Raw genomic sequence first — 26,652 nt, 5'->3', positions numbered from 1 at the left:
TATATAATACCACAACTTCAGAAGTATAGTTTAGTGTAAGTTTCACCACGATCCTTACTCTTTACTGTTCATTAATCATTTTTATTTATTTTTTTAAATGTGAGTACAGCTCACTATTCACACGTGGATTCTTAAAATTGGTTGGTGGAGTCGGCCTGTTCCAGAAATGGCCTGCCACTGTTAAGATCTTCACTCCCAAAAGAGGTGCAGATGCTTACTCGTAACCAGAACAAGTTGTATTCACTCCACGAATGCAGTAGGCTGGGCAACACTCCCAATCCAACGGTGACATTCAAAGACTGGTCATTTTTGCCCAGGATACTTACTGTGATATATACAATATTTATTTACTTATAGACTAGCTTACCCGTCGCGCGATGCTGCGATCTCCGAAGAAAGGAAATTTAAAGAAACTCGTCATGATAACATTCAATTTACATTGTGTCATTTTTATTGAAACTTATTCATTTTAATATGGAAAGCATTTCAAAGTGTTGTTTTAATTCTATTCATGTATTTGAGTGCTTGTGGATACACAATTTTTTGTTTTTCCGTCTGGTGCGTACCTCAGTATTCGAAAGATTATGAGGGCCCTGTGTGGCTGACATTTAAAAAAATGTTATGCCGGAAACCTTTACGGGAGTGTACTCAACAACTTCCCAAAGTTTCCTGGCGATCAGATGAATGGTGGTTTAATTCTATTTATTTATTCGAGTGCTTGTGGATACACGATTTGTTTGTTTTTCCGTCTTGTGCGTACATCAGTATTCTAAAGATTATGAGGGCCCTGGGGGGCTGATATTTAAAAAACAAATTATGGCAGAAAGCTTCGCGGGAGTGTACTCAACAACTTCCCAAAGTTTCATGGCGATCGGGTGAATGGTGTTTTAATTCTATTTATTTATTCTAGTGCTTGTGGATGCACGATTTGTTGTTTTTCCGTCTGGTGCATACATCAGTATTCGAAAGATTATGAGCGCCTTGGGGGGCTGATATTTAAAAAAATGTTATGCCAGAAACCTTCACATGAGTGTCCTCAACAACTTCCCAAAGTTTCCTGGCGATCGGATGAATGGTATTTTAATTCTATTTATTTATTCGAGTGCTTGTGGATACACGATTTTTTGTTTTTCCGTCTTTAGCAAACATCAGTATTCTAAAGATTATGAGGGCCCTGGGGGGCCGATATTTAAAAAAGAAATTATGGCAGAAACCTTCGCGGGAGTGTACTCAACAACTTCCCATAGTTTCATGGCGATCGGATGAATGGTGTTTTAATTCTATTTATTTATTCGAGTGCTTGTGGATACACGATTTGTTGTTTTTCTGTCTGGTGCGTACATCAGTATTCGAAAGATTATGAGGGCCTTGTGGGGCCAATATTTAAAATATTTTTATGGCAGAAACCTTCGCGGGATTGTACTCAACAACTTCCCAAAGTTTCATGGCGATTAGATGAATGGTGTTTTAATTCTATTTATTTATTCGAGTGCTTGTGGATACGCGATTTGTTGTTTTTCTGTCTGGTGCGTACATCAGTATTCAAAAGATTATGAGGGCCCTGTGGGGCTGATATTTAAAAAACTTTTATGCCAGAAACCTTCACGGGAGTATATTCAACAACTTCTCAAAGTTTCATGGCGATCGGATGAATGGTGTAGTAATGTATAAAGGACAAACAGACAGACAGACAGACAGACATACTTTCTTTTTTATATATATAGATAGATTTAAAAAGCGCACAACTACCCAACAGGGTCTCCCTTCTCTGGACAAGTGGAGGCAGGGTAACTTAGGCAACAGGCAAGAATAGGAAGAATAGGAATCAAGCCAGGTCATTGAAAAGCAGAGTCTTTAAGCGCCTACCAAAATCTAACAGAGAATGACAATTCCTAGGATCAATAGCAATCCAGAGCTTGGGGCCCAGATAAGAAAAAGAATGATCTCTCATAAGAAAGGGATGAAACCTGGGCACTGAAAACAGTGACAGGCTGGTGGATCTGCACATAGGGTGTTACCAAACTTTAAATATAGGAGGGAGCAAAGCCACATTTGATCCAAAACATGTAGCATAGGGCCTTGAACACAATGTGCTAATTGACTTTAAGCCAATGCAGGTGGTGGAGCAGAAGAGACACAGAGGTGCATCTAGGCAGATGGAAAAGAAGACGAGCAGCTGCATTTTGAATGACCTGCAACCGGTGCACTGCGGTTTTATCTACACCCAAATACAGCACATTGCCATAGTCCAGCCTGGATATCACCAGAGCCTGCAGAACCGTTCTCTAAGCTGCTAGTAGAATAAGCCAGCGGATTTTCCTGATCCAGCTCAGAACAGCGAAGCAGGTTGCCATAGCCCTGGATACCTGAGGTTTATGGGAATTTTTTTATCAATAATAAAACCCAGGTTTTAACTTTAGGGACAGAGGCAGGCACAGGGCCCAGAGTGTCATGCCAACGTTTGATTCCCAAAAGCTCATGGTTGTTACCCAGAACAAGCACCTCAGTTTTAATGCTGTTTAGCTTCAGAGCATTACTGGTCAGCCAAGAAGAGACATTCCTCAGACCAAGCTGAAGCAGAGAGGGATCTAGGTGCTGGGAAATGGAAAGAGAAAACATAATCTCGATTTCACAGGCATAAGGAAAAATAGTCAGTCCAGACTTCTCAGCAATGTCAGCCAAAGGCCGAACATAAATGTTAAAAAGCAAAGAGCTCAAAATAGAACCCTGAGGCACTCTAGACGTTACAGCTAGAGTGTTAGATCTTACTTCGTTAGAAAAGTCCTGGAAGGTACGGTCATTTAAGAGAGTTCAACCTCCTCATAGCCAGACCCTCAATGCCAAAGGTTTCGAGACGGTCTATCATAATGGAATGTGACACCGTGTCAAAAGCTGCACTTAAATCCAGCCAGATGAGGGTGGAAGTACCTCTGGAGTCAAGTTGTTGCCTGAGATACTCAGTGACCCCAAGAAGAGCAGAATCTGTACTATGGCCAGTTCTAAAGCCAGACTGAGAGGGGTGCAGCAAATTACGAGTAGTAACAAAAGAAGAAAGTTGAGTATTAATGTGCCATTTCGGGATTTTGGAGAGCACAGGCAGGTGTGAAATAGGGCAAAAATTAGACCAGTGGAGAGGATCAAGACCTTCCTTTTTTGTAAAGGCAGGGCGAGTGCATGTTTCCACCGCTGAGGTACAAAACCTATACTCAAAGAAGTATCAAGAAGGTTCAGAATCACAGAGAGGGCAGCCTCATCCAAGAGACTAAGTTTAGAAGGGGGGAGAGGATCAAGGGGTGAACCGGACTTATTAGATCTCAACAACAGTTTCAAAGAAGGCAAATCCAGAGGAGGCCAGGAACTAATCTGTGAAGAATCCCCAGGCGCAGGAACCTGGGGAAAGTTCATGGGGCCCTACCATTGGATTGACAGGTAACATTAGATTCCTTTGTTGGGAGGCATCCACAGCAAGTTGGTCATAGATAGACAACTTTATTGTGAAAGAACAGCGCTAGTTCATCGCATTGAGGTTGGGAAAGTGAGGGAGGGGTCAAAAAAGCACTCGCAGCTGAGAGGTTAGTCATAACTTTAAAGATCGTTTTCTGAAAGTTTTGGGAGTTAGAAATCTTCTCAATAAAGAAGGCTGCATGATCTACAAAGAACATGCTATTTCTTTAATGCTCCCAAATACTCCAACTTAGCATTAGACAGATAATGTTTCCTCCATTGTCTCTCTAAGTTTGGAACAGTTCCTAGTTGCAGGCAATAAAGTCAGCCTAGAAGAAGAGAAAGAAAGAAGTTTGCTGATAAAAGGAACTGCAAAATGATCAGTCCAGCAAAGCTGGTCAGGTGGTCCAACAGAAAAAGTAGCAAGATAAGAAACAATTGGACCCAGAGGTGACCAGCGATGTGAGTAGGTAGTGAGTTTCAAAGTGAAAGATGGAGAATATTCATATCCTCTATAAATGTGGATGCTGTTTTATCTTCGGGGTTCTCCAGGTGGAGGTTGAAATCACCAAGAACCGAGAAGTTGGCAGCCCAAAGAATGTAGGGAGCAAGTAGGTCAGAAAAGGCTGAGTACCAGTTATGGGAAGGCCCAGGAGGATGATAAATAAGGGACAGAAAAAGGTAAACTTATGTGTAAAAGGGACAGAAAAGGCCAAGTCTTCACAGTTTAGGATCTGAAGGTCTACAATTGGACAGTTATAGTTTTTTTTTTTAAGATAATGGCGATACCACCCCCAACTTTAAGGGGTCTATTGATTCCTAACAAATAAAAGTTATTAGGGAGCGCAGATATGTTATTAGCTAGGAACCCGTCATGGAGCCAAGTTTCAGTTATAAAGATCACATAAGGATGTATGTCAGTGAGAAAGTTAAAATGATGGAGCTGATGTTTAGGTAAGGACTGGCAATATAAACTGAAACAGCGGAATTCGCTGTTTGACGGAGAAGCAGTTAAAGTGTTAGGAGAAAAACAGGGAGCACCACTCCGAGCCTGGTGGCCGTGCACGGCCACCAGCTGAAAGTTAGGAGTGCACTTAAAGTGGCAACAAGATCACTGTAAGAGGGGTGAATCAGGAATTAAGACCTGGCAAGACGCGCTAAGAGAGGCTCAGAGATTATGCAAGAAAAGGAAAGAGAAACATCTAAAAGCTGACTGCAATGGACCTGGTTTTCTGGCCCCAGGTCCCGACGGGGCGTGGACTGGCACAGACGACATATTGCAGATGACATAAGTGCACTGAACAATTTTAGACAAACCATAACACTACCCCTGCTGCATAAGCCATGTCTTCCAGGGCTTGGTAATTCATGGCAGGGCCGCAGAAAAGACTCACGTTGTTTGTGTGCTACAGAGGACGGGGTATAGGGTGAAGTCCTACAGCTAATCTACACAGTGGACGTTTGCAGCTTACAGTGGTTTCCAACTAGGAAACTCTTGGATGTGTTGTGATTTTTTTTTTAAATCACCGAAAAAAACAGATTAAAGGAAAGTTATTGTTGGCTAATAATATCGAGAACTCACATTCAGGACTGTGGTCTTAATTTGTAACCAAATCGGGCACTTTAACTGTGGTTTTTAGGGTAAAAAAAAACAACATAGCATAATTTGCACACAAGTATAACACATCATAGAGGAAAAACACATAAAAAATTTGAAATCATTAAGGAACCCTATATTCTGTGATGATGGCAGATAAATATTAAGGATTGCTCTAAAGATTGTTCTTTAGCTTTCACTTAGAACTTTGGCTCATAGATTCGAGTCTGGGTTTGGTTGTAAAAGGTACAAGAACTTTTTCTTCTAAAATTAAGAATATGTAAGAGCATTTTAAAGTGTAATTATGTATTTAAGATATAACCATATACTAATTGTATGCTGTTCATAAACCCTACCAAATGATTCCAGGTCCTTGCACAGACCACAAAAATATATATAGGGAATGTTGAACAAAGCATCTGTTAATAATAAGCAGGAAGCCATAAAGTCCTTTTGTGAATTTGTTCCCCAAAGAGAAACTACACGCGTAAAACATGATCACAAGCAGTGCTGCCGAATTAGAAATACACATTCTATGCTTCATGTATGACAACAATACTCAACACTAATATATGCCACCTCTTGGAATTGGCCCTTTTTGCTGGGTCATCTCTGAACTTTTTGCCTTCCTCCTGTATTTTTTCTGACCTGTTTCTGTTGGTTTTATGACTCTGGGCACTTTTCTTCACATCAGACACCCCTATGGTAGGCCCATGGGTAGGGTGCATTGTAAGGATAAGGTAGGACATGCCCTGGTGTGTGTGGCATGTCCTAATAGTGAATTACAGCCATTTTCGTTTTTCACTATTGCAAGGCTACCTGTTCCCCATAGGCCAGATTATTACTTTTTATAATCCTAACTGACTCCGGGAACTAGATAGCAATTCAAGTTTAGTATGCCTGAACTCAGAATTATAAAATACATATTTTAGTTAAGTTGGTTTTAACATTCTGTGTTTGAAAATACCACTTTTAAAAAGTAGGTATTTTCTTGCCTAACTATCCAAGCCTGCCTCTGCTAGGTTGTGTATTCCTTGTCTGGAGTTTGAGTGACGGGGGCTCGGGGATTCCAGGAGACAGGGTGAGTCAGCACAAGGCTGAATAGAGAGATCTGCATGTAGATGGGTGGGAGGAGTTACACCTGGGACCTAAATAGGGCTGTGCCTTCCCTCCACAAGGCTGGCTACACCTCCTGTGGTGTGTCTGATGTCCCTGCCCTGCACTGTGAAAGGAAAGAAAGGAGTCTTATCAACAACGTGCTCCAGTACTGACCAGAACTGGTTTGGACTAGGCAGAGGTCTCTCTGCCTTCATACAACAAAGAGATTAGTAGTATAAATATGGGGAACCAGATCCCAAGACTTTAGATCACTTCTGGGAACAAGACAAACCTTCTGCCAAGGAGAAGAACCAAGGAAGCTGCAAGAGTTTGGACTGCCCCTCTGCCAGTGAGGTGTGTGCTGGGTTGGCCTGCAGTGGTCTCTTCATTGCCAAGGAAAGGAGAAGGAACTTTTAAAGAACGTTCATCATCTTGCAGAGTAATCTCCAAGGGCTTGATTTGAGCTTGCCTCCTGACCGAAGACTTAGGGATACCAGACTTTACCCCCTTCTGTTTGCCTGCATCTGGAACTTGTTGTTCTAGTGCTACAAAAGGACTCTGCAATACCGGCCCCGGCGAGCGACGCCGTGATCTGCACCAAAGTCGTGAGCGCTGCTACGACATGCAACGTAGACCCAATGCCGGCCGCCGTGCCACATTGATGCCAGCGAACGACAACATAAGTCTGCCATACCTGTGAGCGCTGCTCCGACTTGCAACGCCGTCCTGACGCCTGCTGGTGTGCCGCATCGACTCCGAAGCCGACATCATCGCGGAGCCGATCATCGACGTGGGTGGTAAAGAATCCATTGACATTGTGACATCGAATGGAACCGTGGTTTCGACGCCATCGTGACGTCACCTCCTCTCCGGTCAGGAACCAACGCCTCAGCTGCCTGCGCAAGCATCCTGGTTCCGATGCATCATCTCCCCCGAAGTAAGAAACTAATGCCGAACTGCGCCAACGATGTCACACCGCCCCGATGCAGTGAGCTGTCTTTGTTTTTGCTTTTCCAAGGTACTGTTCTTTGTGGGTCTGTTTTGACTCCGGGCCAGATGCTGCGCACCTCGCGGTTGACGCCGTACTTTTGGATTTCTTTGACCTTGACGTTGTGATAACTCCATTTGGGGTTATTTGTTGCTGAAGACTATTTTTAAGTGAATTACCTATTTTTTAACCATTTCTATCATCTTGAAGAATTCTTATTGAGTACAGTATTGTGGATTTTTGTCGTTGATGGTCTTGTGATAAGTCTATATAAAGAATACTTATTATTATAAAACCTGTGTTGTGTCCATCTGTAGTGTTTTTTCACTGTATTGCTGGATGTGTTCACAAATGCTTAACACACTGCCTCTGAGATAAGCCTGTCTGCTCGTGCCAAGCTACCAAGGGGTCGGGCAGGGACTATCCAGTAGTGTAATCCCCTTTCCCTGACTTAGAAGCAAGGGTCCCTATTTGGTCGAAGGTCATTGCCAACTAGAGACCCACAGTTCTAACAAAACCACTACCAGCACAAATTTCATCCATGCATCTCAGAATAACAGTCATTGACCCACCGCCACAAAACAGGTTGTACCTTGTCTAGAGCTAGGATAGCACTAAAGCAATGCTGAAATACTATAACAATGCAGTCTAGTTACCATTCAGTGTTTTGTATTTAATCCAAGTTAGTATTCAGTGGATGAGAATTTGATATACAACAATAGTCTGCCATAGCACCCTTCTACAGCGCCTCAGAAACATCGGAATCCAAGGAAAAGCACTAGAATGGATCACCTCGTTCCTCACCGGAAGAACCCAGAGAGTCCGCCTTCCACCATTCAAGTCGGAGGCCACTGAAGTCATCTGCGGCGTACCACAAGGATCTTCACTCAGCCCCACCCTTTTCAACGTATACATGAGCCCCCTCGCGGCCATCGCCCGCCAACACAACCTCAACATCATCTCCTACGCGGATGACACTCAACTGATCCTATCACTCACCAATGACCCTAGCACCGCCAAAACTAACCTACACGAAGGAATGAAGGAAGTAGCCGAATGGATGAAACACAGCCGTCTGAAACTGAACTCAGACAAAACAGAAGTCCTCATTTTAGGTACCTCCCCCTCTGCATGGGACGACTCTTGGTGGCCAGAAGCCCTTGGAAAAGCACCCATCCCGACAGACCACGCACGGAACCTGGGCGTCATCCTGGATTCCTCCCTTTCGATGAACAGACAAGTCAACGCCGTTTCTTCATCTTGCTTCAACATTCTTCGCATGCTCAAAAAAACATTTCGTTGGATCCCCACCGAAACTAGGAAAACGGTCACCCACGCTCTGGTCACGAGCCGACTGGACTATGGAAACATCCTCTACGCCGGTACTACCGCTAAACTCCAGAAAAAACTCCAACGAATCCAAAACGCCTCAGCCAGGCTCATATTAGACATCCCGCGTAAAGAACATATCTCTGGTCACCTGAAAAACCTCCACTGGCTTCCCGTCAATAAGAGGATCACTTTCCGGCTCCTAACCCACGCACACAAAGCACTCTACGAAATCGGACCAGAATGCCTCAACACACGACTGTCCTTCTACACCCCCTCCCGCCAGCTACGATCATCCAACCAAGCCCTTGCCACTGTACCTCGCATCAACAAAACCACCATGGGAGGTAGATCCTTCTCCTACCTGGCAGCTAAAACCTGGAACTCACTTCCCACTTACCTTCGCCTTACCCAGAACCACCTAGCATTCAGAAAGCAACTTAAAACGTGGATATTTGACAAGTAATTCCCCACCCCCTCCTCAAGCGCCTTGAGACCCTCTGAGTATGTAGCGCGCTATATAAATTCTCTGACTTGACTTGACTTGACTAGTAGTTTTCAGGACCATTGAACGCAAATCTCCCCTTTCTATAACTGTTCTTCTCTAAAAAAGATGATTGACATATAAAGCAATATTCAAGAATAGCCTTAAACATCCCCTAGTTATTAATACTTCCATTTCCTTTCCCTCAACACAGGGGAGTACATGGTTTCCTTCAATTGAAGAATGGCGCCTTGTTTATTCTGTCTTTGGTGCTTTCATATTAGTGGGAGTGTCACTGTGAATAGAAACTAAGGTATCCCATGGCTCACATATTCTGAAAGACCATAGATGTGTAGGAAATTAATTGTGTTCCATCACTCTTACAGTTGTGTTACACATGACACACCACAATCAAGAAACTCCCCACATATCAGACGCTGGGGAACAGCGTTTACAACGCAACTTTTACCACGCACTACCTTTACCACGCAACTTTTACAACGCAAGTCGTTACAACGACTTGCGCTGGGGGGCGCTGTAGGATAGGAAATAGTTTAATTTACTATCAAAAACCTTCCCTACTATCCATGGGGACTGGAGTTGGAATAGTGAATTAAACTATTCACTATCCAGCGACCCCCAACTCAAGTCGTTGTAACGACTTGCGTTGTAAAAGTTGCGTGGTAAAGGCATGCGTTGTAAAAGCATGCGTAGTAACGACATGCATCCTCAGACGCTACAGCCTACACAGAGCAGCCTATGCACCCTCATCCATACTGAAACAGAGAATCCTTGATGTCATCATGATGTCATCACTATTGCTTACAATCAATTCACTGTCTACTCATTAAGTCACTTATATTCATCATCATACAATATCAGTAATAGTACATTTTATTGTCTTTTCAAATCTTTACTGTTCATGGGACTCCACATCAAATGTGCATTTTCAGGACTCAGGGACAATTATTGTTGTGTGGAAACCAAGGTCTGTGATATGCTATTGTCATCAATCTCACTACAAATAGCTGTACTTGTGGATTTAAATGCAAATTATATCTTATATTCCAAGCATTTTTTTCTGTTTCTCTTATAACAGTACATTTGTAATGTATGTTAAAATCCCAGTTTAATAGCATCTAAGAATGTGGTGTTTGGGGATTTTATCAGTTTATTCCTACAGGTGTAGCTCATGCAGTTTAGTAAATATTGTAATTTAATATCCCAGTTACTCATGTAATCGAAACCTTCTCCGTGTCTATAACCACCACATGCTGCACTTATGGGTACTCACATTTCTATATGTGCATATGTGCCAGACCATCATTGGTAGATACATACATGGCTCCAAAAGTCTGCACAACTGTTACAATAGGAACGTCAGAATAGACAAATGCAACAAATAGGGTAACAGTTTTTGTGAATTTCTAGTGACTTTGCACTTTAGCTTTTATTTAAAAAAGTATGAATTTGATTTGTAGTAAGTGGAGATTGGTTATAAGGATGGTAGAGCATAATGTCAATGTGGTGATAATTACGTTATTAAGAAAATTAATAATCTCTTGTTATAAATTGACAATCTACCAGATTTTTCTCTGCAAATATTGCACTTTACTAAATACTTTTTGCACTGTACTCTGTGCACTGTGAATATTTCACTGCCTTTGCTGCCTCCATTATGGCGCTCACAGTCATCAAAATGAGCTGAGATCTTGAAGAGCTGAGAGGAGGACACTCGTGATGTATAACTCAAATGTATGAATCAAACGTAGGAAGCATATTGTATATAAAGTCAAAATCTTTTCATATAGAAGAACATATCAGTGGATAAGCTTCATATGTATTCAAAACAATTACACAGTTGTCTTGAGTATATAGATGTCATGAGAAAATTATGTTATGTTATATTTTTAGTATATTGCAATTGTATTGCGCACAGCTCACTTGGGAGGGTATCCTAGTGCTGAAGAAGGAGCTGATGGGCGGAGCCTGGGTCGGGGCAAAGTGAAGAGTCAAGTCTTCAATTTCTTGCTGCATTCAAGAACTGAGATGGAGGCTCTGATATGCAGACGTAGGTTGTTACAGGCTTTAGGAGTGAGGTAGAAGATGGCATGACTGTTGGATATGGTTCTGGGTACTGCGGGAAGGGTGTGAGTACAAGTCAAACCTGAGCAGAGGTGTCTGGTACGTTTGTGGAAGTTTATGCAGTTTCTAGAGATATATGGGACCAATGTTGTGTAAGGCTTTGTATGTGTGTGTGAGGACTTTGAAGAGTGCTTGTTTGTGGATTGGAAGCCCATTCTTTGAGGTGTGGGGTGATGTGAATGTTTGGTGGGATGTTGAGGCTGTGCCTGGCCTTAACCTTTGTATGAGTTGGAGTCTTTTGATCAGTTGAGGATTGATTTTACCATAATGTGTGCTACCGTAGTCCAGCGTGCTGGTGATGTGGGCTTGTGTGATGGTTCTGTGAGTGTTAGCGGGGAGCCATTTGAAGATCTTCTGAGCATCTTGAGTGTGTGAAAGAAAGAAATGGAGACTGCATTCACTTTGACAGTCAACGTGAGTTGGTTGTTGATTACTGTTCTTCATGTGGGTTACTGGGAGGGTTGTGGGTCTGAGTTTCGCAGGCCACCAGGTGGAGTCCCAGAGAAAGGTGCATTTGCCAAAGATTGCTACCCTATTTCCGTCTTGATTTTTTGTGTTGAGCTTGAGGCAGTTGGCGTTCACCCAGGCAGAGAAATCTTTCTGGCTGTTTGGAGTCTTGTCAGAGAGGGAAAGTATGAGCTTGGTGTCATCAGCATGGGATATGATATTGATTCAGTGATTGCGGATGATAAAGGTGAGTGGGGTCATGTAGGCATTGAACAGAGTGGGACTCTGCAAATGAGATTGAAAGCATCCAAGGGAAACAGGGCCAGGTTGACCAACTGAGTGTGGCCTGTCAGGAAGGAGCAATCTCAGTAAACTTCCAGACCTTAGGTGCCATCTTCATGAAGTTGTTGGATAAGGATGGGATGAGACCCAATGTTGAATGCTTCAGAAAGATCTATGCACCTCTATGCATGATCATCCAGATGTCATCCGTGGCGATGGTAAAGGCGGTCTTTTTAATGTGCTTGGGCCTGAGTCTGGATTTAGTGGTGTCAAGGAGGTGGTTGTCAGTGAGGTGAGTGGCTAGGTATTTGTTTATCATCTACTTAATAGCTTTTGTCAGGTAGTGTAGCAGTGAGGTAGGCTGGTAGGTGGCTAGCTTCTACGGGTCTGCAGAGGGTTTATTGAGGAGGAGGTGGAGTACTGTGGAGTGCGTCCAGGTAGCTGTGATGTTTGATTCTTTCAAGATTGGGATGAAAGACAAGCTGATGAGGTCCAGTCCTTTGAGAAAGATGAGGGCAGAGGTTTGAGGGAGCTCCATAGTGTATGGACTGCATAGTTGTTGCTGTTTCTTGAGTGATAAAGGTGGATCAGTTGTTCAGGGTGGTCATCTGGGAGTTGGTAGAGATGGGTCAGAGGGATACGAGGGTATAAAGGTCCACTCAATGTTTTCATAAATGTAGGTGACCTTGTTGCTGAAGAAGAGGGACAGCTGTGTGCAGAGGACCTGAGAGGGGGCTACAATGGGGGAACTTCCTGCTGAAGAGGTGAAGTCTTTCGCTATGGAAAATACCTCCTTGTTGCTGTTGGTTCTGCTTTCAAAGCAGTAAGCATGGGAAATTTGTTGGCTCTGATTTGCTAATGGCACCATCTGAGTGCAAATTTGAAGGTGCTCTTGTTAGTGTTGTTCTGACTCTGTCTCTATCTGTGTACAAGTGCTTGCAGTGGAGTTTGGTGAATCTGAGCAACACTGTGTACCAGCTTGCTTGCGGTCTGGTATTAGTGGATTTTTTTGCTTTGAGAGTAGCAAGGGTACCTGCACATGCAGTGATCAAGGCACTGTAGATGGACTTAGGGAGTTTGGAAGACCAGGATACTTCTGAGATCTTGTTTCAGTCCTGTTGTGAAGTTTTGATAATCGTGTTTCTATGGTGGTGTGGGATTGGTATGCTGAAGTTATGAGACGGTGGTCAGACCAGGTGATCGGTGTGGGTTTGTTTACTCTGATGTTGCTGGTGAAGGTGGGGTCCAGTTGGTGTCCGGCGGCGTGTGTCGAACCTTCAACTCACTGGGTGAGTCTGAGGTTGAAAAGGCCCTTTTGTAGGTTAATCGTGTTAGGATGGGCGAGTACCTCCAGGCGGCTGTTGAAATTGCCAAGGAGGATGAAGGCACTGAGTTGTGGCTCCGGGGCCAACAAAGTATGCAATGGTGCAGCAGATGTTGGCACATAGCCTGAAAGGATAGTAGACAAGGGTAGTGCTCAAGGTGTAGTTGGCAGTGGCGAGGAGTTTGAAGGTAAAGTGTTCCATGCTGCTAATGGTGCTTTTCGAGGTGGTGAAGCAATTAATGGATTCTTTGAAAATGATAGTTATTCTGCCTCCTGAATGTTTGTTTTGTCCTTTCTTGTGATCTTGTATCTGGGGAGGACTGCTGGAGCAATGACAGGGGCTGACGAGGGAGTCAGCCAGGTTTGGCTTATGGACAACAGGTCCCGTGAGGGGTTGTGTAGGAGATCCCAAATTCAGTGGTGTGTTTAGCGAGAGAGTGAGTGTTGAGGAGCATGTGGGAAAGGGAAGGGTGTGGTGCAGTAGAGGTCAGGTGTTTGTTGTTGTTCAGTGTGGGGGGGGGCGAGGAGTGGCAGTAGAACCTAGTTTCGGACGGGTTTTTAAAAAAAATGCCAAAAATATTTTAAATCAAGTTTATAATTAAAAATGTATTTTAGTAAACATAAATTAATAAATAAAGCATTATACACCTTTTTCAAGGTTTCACAAATATTTGATTGATCATTAAAAACAAATCACAGAATATAATAATAGTTATAAATAAAATATACATTTTAAAAAATCTGTAATTTTTTTATTACAAGATATAAATGTACAGTATTTTAAAAATGTTTCTTTAATTTTGAACTTTTTAAATATTTTTTAAAACATTAAGAACATATTTTTCCGATACTCTCCATTACATTCAATGTTAATATTTGTCCTTTTTTCCTTTTTACTATTAGACTTGATGTACACGTTGAATATCTCTTTCTACAGTCGGTAGAGCGTCGTGGTCAAGAATGGATGTAAGGGAGAACTGCGGTCTGGTAAGAACTTTTAATATTTTATATGTAGAGATGTAGGTGACTAAATTAATGATAAAGAGAGAGGAGGGTAGTACTTATATGGTGGTTAGTGTAAAACACAATGTTGTTTGTTTTAACCCATTTTACATCCTATGCAGGTTTTAGGCCTACGTCGGTTATTGCAAGATAAGTGGATAAGTGGAATACATTTTCAAACTTATTTGTGATAAAAGCTATTTTTTAAATTTTTCCTTTTTTGTGACAAGTTCTTGTAGGACTGTTCGGTATTTTTTTCGTGATAGCAGCCACGTGTTTAACACATGAAACTGGATTTGTGGGATGGGATGCAGGCCTTAGAAAAAGGGCGAAGAAGGATAGGCTATTTTTGGGACCAGATCTTTTTAATAACTTACTGCATTTTGTAACTTGTAAAATAAATTAGACTTGGAGAAAAAAAAAATCAAATTAAAAAGTGGATCAAAGTATGGATTAGTTTGCCATTCTTTTTATTCAAATAATGTTTTCGGGTTTTTTGTTGAAAATGTAGCTTTGGAATTGCATTTTTTTTTTACTTAAAAAACAGCTTTTTAAACCAACAAATACGTTGTTGGTTTAGATGTTTACGCTAGTCTGTGTTTTGTTTTTTTGAATCGGGCCATTTGGAAATGTATGGATTTATGGTTAAAGATTGTGGATTATTGGAGTGCAGAAGACTTTTGGTGACGGGATGATTTGAAACATTACCAAAAGTTTGAGAAAGGAGACATCTGCAGGTAAGATTTCTGACATTCCTAAAACATTTTAAAAAATAATTTAAAAAAAAGGCAATTCCATTGTTTAAATAAAAACAGGCAAGTAATTTAGAAGAAGGGGTTAGTTTGTATTAGAAATGCAGAATGCTTGCAATATTTTCCAGGTGGTCAGAAGCCACTGACAGAATAGTCATTCTGACATTTCTTTAATCTTTTGGTATGTACGTGGGTACAGACTACATGTTAAAGATTGCATAATTCTCATTTCTTGGTAAGTTTGTTCCTTCATCAAAGTTTCCAAAAATAGAGGTTTGGGTGGATTTTACCGATATATTTGTTGAAGGAGTTGTGCCAGTCCTCAATGGCATTATTAGTCTTTGTGCCACCCGCTAAGCAGGTTGTATAACGGTTCCATCAGGCAATAGGGAACCTTGGTTCCCTCCTGTGACCTGACCTGCTTAGATGGCGAATCCCTGTGTCTTCCAAATAATTTAGGGCCCGATTACAATGACGGTGGGACCGTTACTGACAGCCCATGGGTGGCAGTCCCACTGCAATCGTAATAATGTTTTGCAACCTCCACATAAGGATGGAGGGTGAATGGGTGGTGGTCAGTCAAGGATCAAACGGGCTCAAGGAGCCCGTCAGATACTCAGAGGGGACTCTAATCCCTACAAAGGTGTTGGTGCCTGCCAGGCACCCTCATAGGGATTATGATGTCCCTCACTGCGGGTGTATCATGGCAGTTTAACCACCACGAAAAGGCTGGCATAAAGGGGCATTGCAGGCCCATAGCGGACCCACTCCCCCCAGTCCACATTTATGGGTTTTGGGGGGCACCTACAGTGCCCCCATACTTCCCTGCACAATGTGGCAGACACCTCATGGTGCCTGCCACATAGGGGCTCATTAGGATGATGGACGGACTCAAGTCCGTCCACCATCCTGGTATAAACTGGGACTGTCTGTCATGCATGTGGAGGTCTCGCACATCCGGATCAGGATGCGACCACCACCGTGGCGGTTGGATCCTGCATTTTAACATTACGGCAGTTGCTGTTGACAGCAGCACCCGCCGCAATGCTAAAATGCTATGTTGTGCATTTCACAGCACTACATGGCAGGCATCACACGGTGCTTGCCACATAGTGCTGCGAAATGTAGGGGGGTACCGTGGGTACCCCCAAGTGCACTCTCGATCCCCCAACATAAAGGGGGCCCCCAAGGTCCGCAAACTCAATCCCCACCAGCGGGTCCTCCGCCATGGAAAAGCTGTCTACGGCCAACATTGTAATTTGGTGGACCGTACCTGCTAGGCACTGCCGGCATTTTATTGATGAAGACCGCTCCACCAGGCAATTGTAAGGATTGCCTTTGGTGGTTCCATGGAGGTCGGTCTTTGGGACCGCCACGGTCGCGATGTGATTCCCCCCGCCATCCTAATTTGGCGGGGAAAAATCACGATCGGAGGACGGAAGGACTGCCACCGCATGGCTGGTTTTGGCCAGACTTCTACCATCCTAATGAGCCCCATAGTGTAGGGATATGCTGAAAGTCTATTTTGTGTAATGCGGCTGGTGCAGCAGCCCACAGCACATGACACAATACAAAAGATACACTTTAAGACCGCTTTGAAGGCGGTCGCATTTTAATATCATTGGCGGGACCACTGACATCCTGTCTGGGGGTCCAACCTCCGATCTTAATCAGGCCTTTTGTAAGGAGCCCAATTTCTCATTGTTTCATGTAAAGTAGTCTGATTCAGTAATTGATGTTTAGTATTTATCTATATAGCTGGGTGGCACAAAGCATAAGGCTGTTACTTTCTTCAGTTGATATTGTGGTTAACTGTCTGAGATGTAAACTTCACCAATGGATGTTGTTTGTATTGTTCGTCGATATGCCTGTGAAAAGTGGAAAAAGACATCTGTTTCTGGGTATAATTTAGTAATTGTATTAATCATAGATGATACATAATCAATAATCACTTTTCTAGGACTTTTATTTAGAGTTTTAGTTTTTATCACTAACACAAATTCAGAGTAGGTTGAAGCTTGTTAATCAGGCAGTGAACTGTACACTAAAGGAACAGTGGTGTTGTTAATGTTGGCATGAATAGTGTATATTTGGCTGAAGGGACAGGGTGGATTTAAACGTACCATCCATCATCCAACTATCACTATTCTCTAGTTTACCAAGGTTACAGGGGGTGCTAAAAATTTGTATTCGCTTTAAAGTGTTTTTATAGTCATGCAAAATGAATGATTCATTAGTAAAGGTTACTGTTAATCCTTCTGGTATATTGATTTCGGAGTAGGTTTGAGGTGTAACAAGTTGACGGTTACTTAACTGCTATGTTGTGTATAATATAACATAGATTAGGAACAGTAGTCAAAAAACTAGTTACATGCATAGATATGTTTTGGGAAACCTCCATCATAACTGAGCCACACTGTTCATTAGAGGTGGATGCAAAGCGTTTTATTTGTTCAATATTTTGTTGAACTTCAATCATCATCATTGCAGAGGGAGAGTGGTTATGCTTGGTTGTGTTTTTCAGTGTAACCAAGAGTAACCGCTCTGCTTGTGCAATGGAATGCATATTGCTACACACACCTCGAATTTCTCCTGAGCTCAGTTAATCTCCTTACAATAAATGTAGCCACCATAACTCAGTAGTCTGTTTCCCCTGCTCGATTTTCTATACTTTGCTTGATTTCTTGCTTCCATTCCTTATCTGTAAAAAGAAAAGAGAAAAAAATGTATCCTGCATTCAAAAACAGTTTTTAGATTAATTGTTTTACAGACTTTGTCTTTATAACAATGGTTGATTTTCTTAGGCTGTGCTATGTTGGCTTTGAAATGTTGGTTTGGTTCATATCTGTGGAAAGAAAGTTATTTTAGGAGAGAGTTGAGTTTTCGTCATATGTTACCTTTAAAATGGTTCTCTGTTGTGTGAATTGTCATTTCTGAAGGTGATGGTGTGTGTTTTCTTATTTCTGGACAATTTGTTGCTTCAGATTGGAGGTGAGCTATGGCTTGTTGTGTTCTGAAAGAAAAAGACATTTGTTTCATGTTTTTCTTTTTCAAAATGTACTTTTGAATTTACCCTGCAAAGAAAATCTTTTGACATTGTTTATTTATAAAACTACATTATTTAGTGGTTCTTATTTTTTATACAATGCCATATTTGTATACAAATGTATTTGACTTGAAACCTGCAAAAAAGACCTGTTCTCCCGGTGAGGCATTCTATAATCGCTTCACGTATACGGTATACGTGAAGCGATTATAGAACGCCTCACCGGGAGAACAGGTCTCGTCGTCTTGATTGCACCCGTCCGGACTTTGCCCTAGTGTCTCCTTACCTGAGGCAGCAGTGGCTTCACATATACATATATTTTCCATTCACAGTCTTTACCTTTTTCCTATTCATTGCTGTGATCCCGGTGAACAATCACCGGTGCACGCGATTGTTCATGTTCTACTTACCGACAGCCCTGAAGAGTCACATCCTTACACGGTGTGACGAAACACGTGTCGGCTGGTTTGTCTTCTTGTACTGACCAAATTTTGAAATATAAACATATTCCACAAGGAAAGATGATGTTGACATTCGTGTCTTATTTATGGACAAATGTATGAATATTTGGTTATGACTCCTGAACCTCAATTTACCTAAGATGTGTGCACAGGACTCTGTTTCATGCTTTTAGGGCCTTTTGGTGGTTTGTTTGCCCTGTATGACAAGGAGTGTGTATTAGATGGTTGAGGTTTGATGTGTGTAGGTCGCAGGGTGTTCAGGATTTTCCTAGGGCTTCTATATTAGTAAATTATTACATCCTACCTTCGATCGTTATGACTTTCACAGCCGGTTCTAAAAGACTATACTTCGTCTTCCATTGGCTGATTCTTGGACAAAGGACAAGAAACCACCCTGAATGATCTGCAAGATAGGTCGGCTGTTCAGCAAGAAGGGGCCATTTCTCATCTCTGTCGCTTGTCATTTGGCTCTTGCTAACTGATGTTGTAGGAAGCAAATGAATATCGCCCAGGGTTCTATTGAAGATGCAAAATTTTGAGTTTGTATTATATGTGTCCCATGAAATTCTAGTGGTTCCACATGTTCTGCTCAACAGAGTCTTGGTATAACATTTTGCAAGTATTCAAAAAGATAATATCTATTGAAGATGCAAAATTCAGATTTTTTATTATATGTGTCCTATGAAATTCTAGTGGTTCCACATGTTCTGCTCAACAGAGTCTCAGTATGACATTTTGCAAGTATTCAAAAAGATAATACCCTTCCACTTTTTTGGGCATCCCTTAGAACATAATATTGTCTTGGCGAAACCTGTTTTCTAGGCCTACGTTCTTACATTTCATTGCCCACGTGTAGGTTCCCACTCAGGTAGGTGATCTAGTCTAAGAATCTTTTTCCATCATATCTAGACACGAGCGGAAGAAGTCAATTCTGATCACCCGGATTTCACTTCTTCTGAGACCTACTCAAGTATTATGTCAATTTTCTTTATAGAAGTGCCAATATTTGAATGTTTCTCCATCAACTAGTCCAGGGTGTTGTAGATTGTGGGAATGACTTGTGCTGACTGGCACTTGTCTCCTGTGTCAACCTGTTGTCTTGCTCCTGCCATTGATCTTATACAATGCTATTTATACTAGCTTGCCTGTTCATGCTCTAACATATCTTAGCAGAATATGATATATGATGTAGGCATCAGATGTTGCAGCTCTTGGTCGATGAAGATATTACTTATAACATGCAGGTGTGCTCAGTAAGTCCCTTGATTTTCAATGAGTCCATACTTCCTCTTCATGTTTGCTTTCTTAAATTTAGAGGAGTGCTCAGTCAGTGTGGGTTTGTGGAGTGTGTGTTACTCTTCACTTGTTCCATTTCCAATAAGTTACCAGGTCTCAGCCCTGTTGCTTATTTAGGTTATTTATGTAGGGCAACCACAGCAGTAAGTGGGAATTTTATGGCACTTATCTTTTTTTACTCTTCTTCAATATGGCTCAGGCAGACTTTTGTTATTGTATCAAGGTGTGGCCATCTTGCCTGGAACTGCCTCCAAGTGAATATAGAACTTTCCAAAGTTGGGACCTTGTCTCACTGTTCTTTTTGTTTTCCTATAATTTGCAGAATGAAATAAATCAAACATGTTATTTACAGCAAGGGGCCTCTGGGGACAACCAGAGACATGCCAGGCAATTGGAATCCAGGACCCAGGTGAAACACACCACAGACAGTAGTAAAGCCAGGCCTAAGAAGGCAACAGGGAAAACCAGCAGTGCCCAACCTGACTGCTGAACCGGATGGACCGTTACTGTCCCGCCATGGCCAGGAGAAAACACCAAGTGCACAACCTGCACTGACAGCCCCACCGGCTGCATCCGGCCCCAGAGGGCGCTACCCGCCCTAGACGCAAATCAAGCCACAGCAGCCCACCACCTGCAACAAACCACCAGCACCGCAACACCAGAGGTGAACATATGGAGAACCACCATCTCTGAATCCGCACCAATTGTCCCAACTGGACAATGGTTCCCCCTGGTAACAGAACACAAAGTGAATAACCAAGGCCACAGAGGCCAAGCATCCAGGGGAAGAAAAATGACAAAGGGAAACCCTTCAGCCAAATCTATTTACATGATCAGAAGGAAGTCAGAAAAACATGGTAGTAAGACCCAACCAGGGAGATGCCATGTACTCATGGCAGCACTCAGCCCTCGGTCATAGACAGGAAGCAGGAGCACTGTCGACTACTGTCCAAACAAGTCGAAATGGCAGCGGGTGCAGATGTCAAATCCAGGAGCCGAGATCCATTCTCCGTGAGACATGTGGGAGTATAAATATAATCAAAGACAAAAGTCATCTGATCATGCAAAGAAAAGAAGGTTTATTTGATGTGAGACGGGTGCAATCTGGCTATCAACCAAATGTCTAAAAACAGAAGTTACTCAAAATACTTTATTGGCCTAAACCACAAAGGACGTAACTTGATTATCCAATAAAATATCAGGAACTTGATAATTTATCAAAAATGGTGGATGGGTATATCACATGTCTAGTAATTGGCAATCAAGATTTTACTATATATATATATGTATATATGGGAGAAGGAGATAGCCTGGGGACTGCAAAAGAGCGAAGCACTTGAGAAGATAGTATTGTGGTCATGGTACATCGACGATCTGTTCCTGATCTGGAACTGTATCAAACAAGAATTCATGGAATATTTCAATACACTAAATAACAATGAAATTGGTCTATCCTTCACTTGCACTGTGAGTCGTCAAAAGATTGACTTTTTGGATATTTCAGTATATATTGACAATGGACAGATCCAGACCACGTTGTACAGGAAAAAGACAACTACTAACAGCATTCTTCATGCTGAAAGCATCCACCCGAAGCCATTGATAAGAAGCATTCCCTGTGGTGAATTTACTCGAATGAAAAGAAACTGCTCGAGAACTGAAGAAGCAACCAAAGAAATCATTAAAAGTGCAGAAAGATTGAAGAAAAGAGGACACAGAGAAAGAGACTTGAAAACAAGCATTGAGAAAATTGAAAACAGAACCCGACAGGAAATCTTGGTTAAAAAACTCAGATGCCACAAATCAAATTGAAACATACACAAAAATGCCCCCCTCTCGCGCTACTTCCAATATGACTTTATCGATGACCAAATAAACAATTTCATTAAATCTGGTCTGGTACATTTATTTATACCTCATATTCATGTATTTTCAGTTGAAACTAGTGTACTCCAGAAGGAATAATTTAATGGCAGTAAATAGAATACACATATCAAAACACTTATACTCTTATTCAATCAACAAACTACATTACAAATTAACATTACAAAAACACCTAAGGAAATGACATCAAAAAAATCAAAACAAACATCCAACAAACATTTACAAAATTCAAATCTAGAATTTGAAATATGCTAAATCATTTCATTAATCACAATCCTAAAAAAGACATAGTTCATAACAAGAGCAACAAGGCTTGTATCACTTAATCAAAAAACATTAAATGTAATGATTAGCTCTTGGTGGATTTGCCGACGCGTTTCAAGTTCGGGTCATTGATCCCCAAACCGTCATCAGGGCTCTGTTAATTATCTGTTTAGGATGCAATAAAACATAAAGTTTTAATGAAAACCTATTTCCCTCTTCTCTAGTTATCATAGCGTTTGGACAAAGTATATTTGTACCTGTATCTTCCTTTGCAGGTGACCATTAGTCATTTAAGTCGATAGATACACTCTTTTCTTCAGATCTTAGAAGTCACACTTTAAAATCTGGAAATTAACCACATATTACCTTTATGTTTAGGTCATGTATTTTTAAATCAGTCAAAACACTAGATAGAGTTAAAAATCCGTACCTCCGTCTACGCGGACTGGCGATGTGGGAGGGGCGGAGGAATTTCTGTATCTGTTTGCTTTCGTCCTATTTAACAAAGAAAACATATGATGCCTATAGCAACATTGCTAATATCAATTGGCATTGTCTTTACCTTAAAGCTGATACAAGCCTGCCGTACCTTATTTATAAACCGCTGTCCTATTACAGCTGGGCTACGCCACCTTTTCTTAAGTAACTTCGACTTTCCCCTATTAGAGCAATAACGTTCAATTAGGATTTATACATCGTGTACAGCTCATTTCGGTCCTTTCTATTACATAGTGAACTGCTGCCCTACCTGTTTTTTTTCAAAAGATCAAACGAGGTTTCTCCTCTCCCCCCCGTCTGCTGCCCCGTCCGGGGCTCGGCGTTTCTTAAGCTCGCCTCTGCTTCTGCACATAAATTTAGACTCGTTCTGAAAGGACTCAATCCATCTGTGTGAGAAAAACGCGATAATGTATGAGTCGCGTTTTCTTCGTTTTAACCGGAATACGCAAACATCCGCTACGCGTGTGCTTAGCCAATACCTCAGATTGTGGTCTGCTCCGCTTCAACAAAGTCAATGTTCATACGTTCCTCGCTCGCCGTATCTAGAGCCGGCGGCCCTAAAAGTCCAGTCTCTTATTTTAATGCATCTTGGGGGTTGTAGTTTTCAGAAAACATTCTTTGTATAAACGTGGGCCACCCGACGTAATTGAAATAGTTCAAGGTCAAATAGAGCCACATTTAATAAAAACAGTATTCTTTAAAGCATAAAGCATTGTATAGCCAAATTGAAACAGTCTTTTTTCGTTCCAATCACAGGCGGTAGCTTGTAAACATTAGCACTTCTAATAGCTCTCGTTATTCTTGCGAGACCATGCCATTGAAATGCAGCATTATTGCTGTATCTCAGCGCCTTCAAGCCAACAGCGAGGAGCCAAAACTCAAATTCTTGACAATTCTGACATACTATTCAACCCAGTCGTTATGCAGTTAAACTTCAGAATCAAGTTTGCTTCTTTTTCAAGAAGCATCTTATCAATGTCAACAGGGCGCTGCGCGTTATTTATTGTGAAAAGGAATGACCATTTGAAATCATTTTCATTATGGGACATCTCCACATAATGTTCAACAATGGGTGCAGTCAATATTCTCTTTTTAATGCTTGACCAGTGCTGCCCTATGCGAAGGTTAACCTGCTGGTTTGTTTTGCCAATGTAAATCCTGCGCCAAGGGCAAATTATCACGTAAACTACGTTACGTGTCCTGCAGTTAGAGAACCCAAGGTGTTTCCATTTTATTCCCTGATGTTGAAACTCGATTCCTTCAATGATACTACCACATGAAACACAGTTGCCACACTTATGGCAAAAATAGGGCGCATACAAAAAGAACCGGAGCTTGGGACAACAAATTGTGAGAGCTGATCTTCCTAAGCCTCAACCCAAGCATGATCTCCTTGCCTTATGGGATATGAAACCAATAGAGGGCCACCATAAGTGTGGCAACTGTGTTTCATGTGGTAGTACAATTGAAGGAATCGAGGTCTCGCAAGAATAACGAGAGCTATTAGAAGTGCTAATGTTTACAAGCTACCGCCTGTGATTGGAATGAAAAAAGACTGTTTCGATTTGGCTATACAATGCTTTATGCTTTAAAGAATACTGTTTTTATTAAATGTGGCTCAATTTGAACTTGAACTATTTCAATTACGTCGGGTGGCCCACTTTTATACAAAGAATGTTTTCTGAAAACTACAACCCCCAAGATGCATTAAAATAAGAGACTGGACTTTTAGGGCATCTTAAAATGGCCGCCGGCTCCAGATACGGCGAGCGAGGAACGTATGAACATTGACTTTGTTGAAGCGGAGCAGACCACAATCTGAGGTATTGGCTAAGCACACGCGTAGCGGATGTTTGCGTATTCCGGTTAAAACGAAGAAAACGCTACTGATACATTATCGCGTTTTTCTCACACAGATGGATTGAGTCCTTTCAGAACGAGTCTAAATTTATGTGCAGAGGCGAGCTTAAGAAACTCCGAGCCCCGGACGGGGCAGCAGACGGGGGGGAGAGGAGAAACCTCGTTTGATCTTTTGAAAAAAACAAGTAGGGCAGCAGTTCACTATGTAATAGAAAGGACCGAAATGAGCTGTACACGATGTATAAATCCTAATTAAACGTTATTGCTCTAATAGGGGAAAGTCGAAGTTACTTAAGAAAAGGTGGCGTAGCCCAGCTGTAATACGACAGCGGTTTATAAATAAGGTACGGCAGGCTTGTATCAGCTTTAAAGGTAAAGACAATGCCAATTGATATTAGCAATGTTGCTATAGGTATCATATGTTTTCTTTGTTATATAGGACAAAAGCAAACAGATACAGAAATTCCTCCGCCCCTCCCACATCGCCAGTCCGCGTAGACGGAGGTACGGATTTTTAACTCTATCTAGTGTTTTGACTGATTTAAAAATACATGACCTATACATAAAGGTAATATGTGGTTAATTTCCAGATTTTAAAGTGTGACTTCTAAAATCTGAAGAAAAGAGTGTATCTATCGACTTAAATGACTAATGGTCACCTGCAAAGGAAGATACAGGTACAAATATACTTTGTCCAAACGTTATGATAACTAGAGAAGAGGGAAATAGGTTGTCATTAAAACGTTATGTTTTCTTGCATCCTAAACAGATAATTAACAGAGCCCTGATGACGGTTGGGGATCAATGACCCGAACTTGAAACGCGTCGGCAAATCCACCAAGAGCTAATCATTACATTTAATGTTTTTTGATTAAGTGATACAAGCCTTGTTGCTCTTGTTATGAACTATGTCTTTTTTAGGATTGTGATTAATGAAATGATTTAGCATATTTCAAATTCTTGATTTGAATTTTGTAAATGTTTGTTGGATGTTTGTTTTGATTTTTTTGATGTCATTTCCTTAGGTGTTTTTGTAATGTTAATTTGTAATGTAGTTTGTTGATTGAATAAGAGTATAAGTGTTTTGATATGTGTATTCAATTTCCTGCCTTCAAATAATTCCTTCTGGAGTACACTAGTTTCAACTGAAAATACATGAATAAGAGGTATAAATAAATGTACCAGACCAGATTTCATGAAATTGTTTATTTGGTCATCGATAAAGTCGTATTGGAAGTAGCGCGAGAGGGGGGCATTTTTGTGTATGTTTTGATATTATAAAACGGTCTAGCCCTCCCTCAGCCCCCTCAAGGACCTAACTCCTTTTGTGTGCAATTTAGAGCAGATGTTGATCCGTGAGAGTGTATATGGGCATAAACTAGACTTCAGGTGTGGAAGGCCCACAACGGTCCCTCGCGCCGGGATGCCTGGCTTTCACCTTGCGGATACCCTGCCGGGGTTATCTCACAGGGGAATACCAGGACGGGTTCCCTAAGCAGGCGCTTAGAAACCGCTTGGTGATTTGCGCTATATAAATTCCTGTACATTTACATTTACAAGGACTTTCGGTCCTTCAAATATTATGGCAGAAAAAGATACACTCTCTTTTAGTGAGAGCCATATTCAGTCTCTCATAGCCTCTTCACCGTTTGGATCTATTGCTTTAAGCACTACTGCAAAGCAACAGAACGAGTCAGAGAAGCTGACAAGACTTTGTAAAAAACACGTGAGAACTGAATTTCACGGATACATCCTATTAAAACACTTGCAGGGTGGAACCATTCCCTGGGGACTCTAGGTTAAGAACACACCTGTTATTTTTGTGGAAGACACTGAATATAAAAAGGGATTTAGCTTCATAAATACTAAGTGTAGCCGGGACCTGATGGTCCATACCATCGAGACGGCCCAAAGGTTATGTGCGAAGGAGTTGAAGGAAATAGATGAATTGACAAAAGCCATAGCTTACAACCCGGCAGTTACGGATGCTAAGACTCTTCTTGACAAAATTGAAAAGGACATACAGGTCTTTAAAGACATTACGATCAATAATAAAAGTTTGAAATACGAGAAGGATATTAAATCCTTCAAAATAGAACAAGTTTATCCTTTTCTAAAAGAGGATTACTACACCCAGGCAGAGTCACGCAGGGCGCTGTACGATTATCAAGGCAGATCTCGAAATCGCTTCACCACCTTTTCTGAGACGTTGTCATCAGAATCATCAGACCCAGATTCAAGAGGCAACAATTCACGTAAACAGGTGTCTTTTTTAGAGAGGGGCCAACAAGGAAGAAACAGGCACAAAGTACCCTGGGAGATGCGAACACGCAAAGGGTTCTACAGGTCATAGAGAAACCAAACGTGGTCGTTAATTTATCGGAACGGGTGTTAACAGATCACGAGGAATCCTTACTAAATCTAGGCCTTAAATTTGTCCCGTGCAAACGC

The sequence above is a fragment of the Lissotriton helveticus genome, chromosome 3_2 (assembly GCF_964261635.1).
Source record: "Lissotriton helveticus chromosome 3_2, aLisHel1.1, whole genome shotgun sequence".
NCBI lineage: Eukaryota > Metazoa > Chordata > Amphibia > Caudata > Salamandridae > Lissotriton > Lissotriton helveticus.
This window is presented reverse-complemented; position numbering follows the sequence as displayed.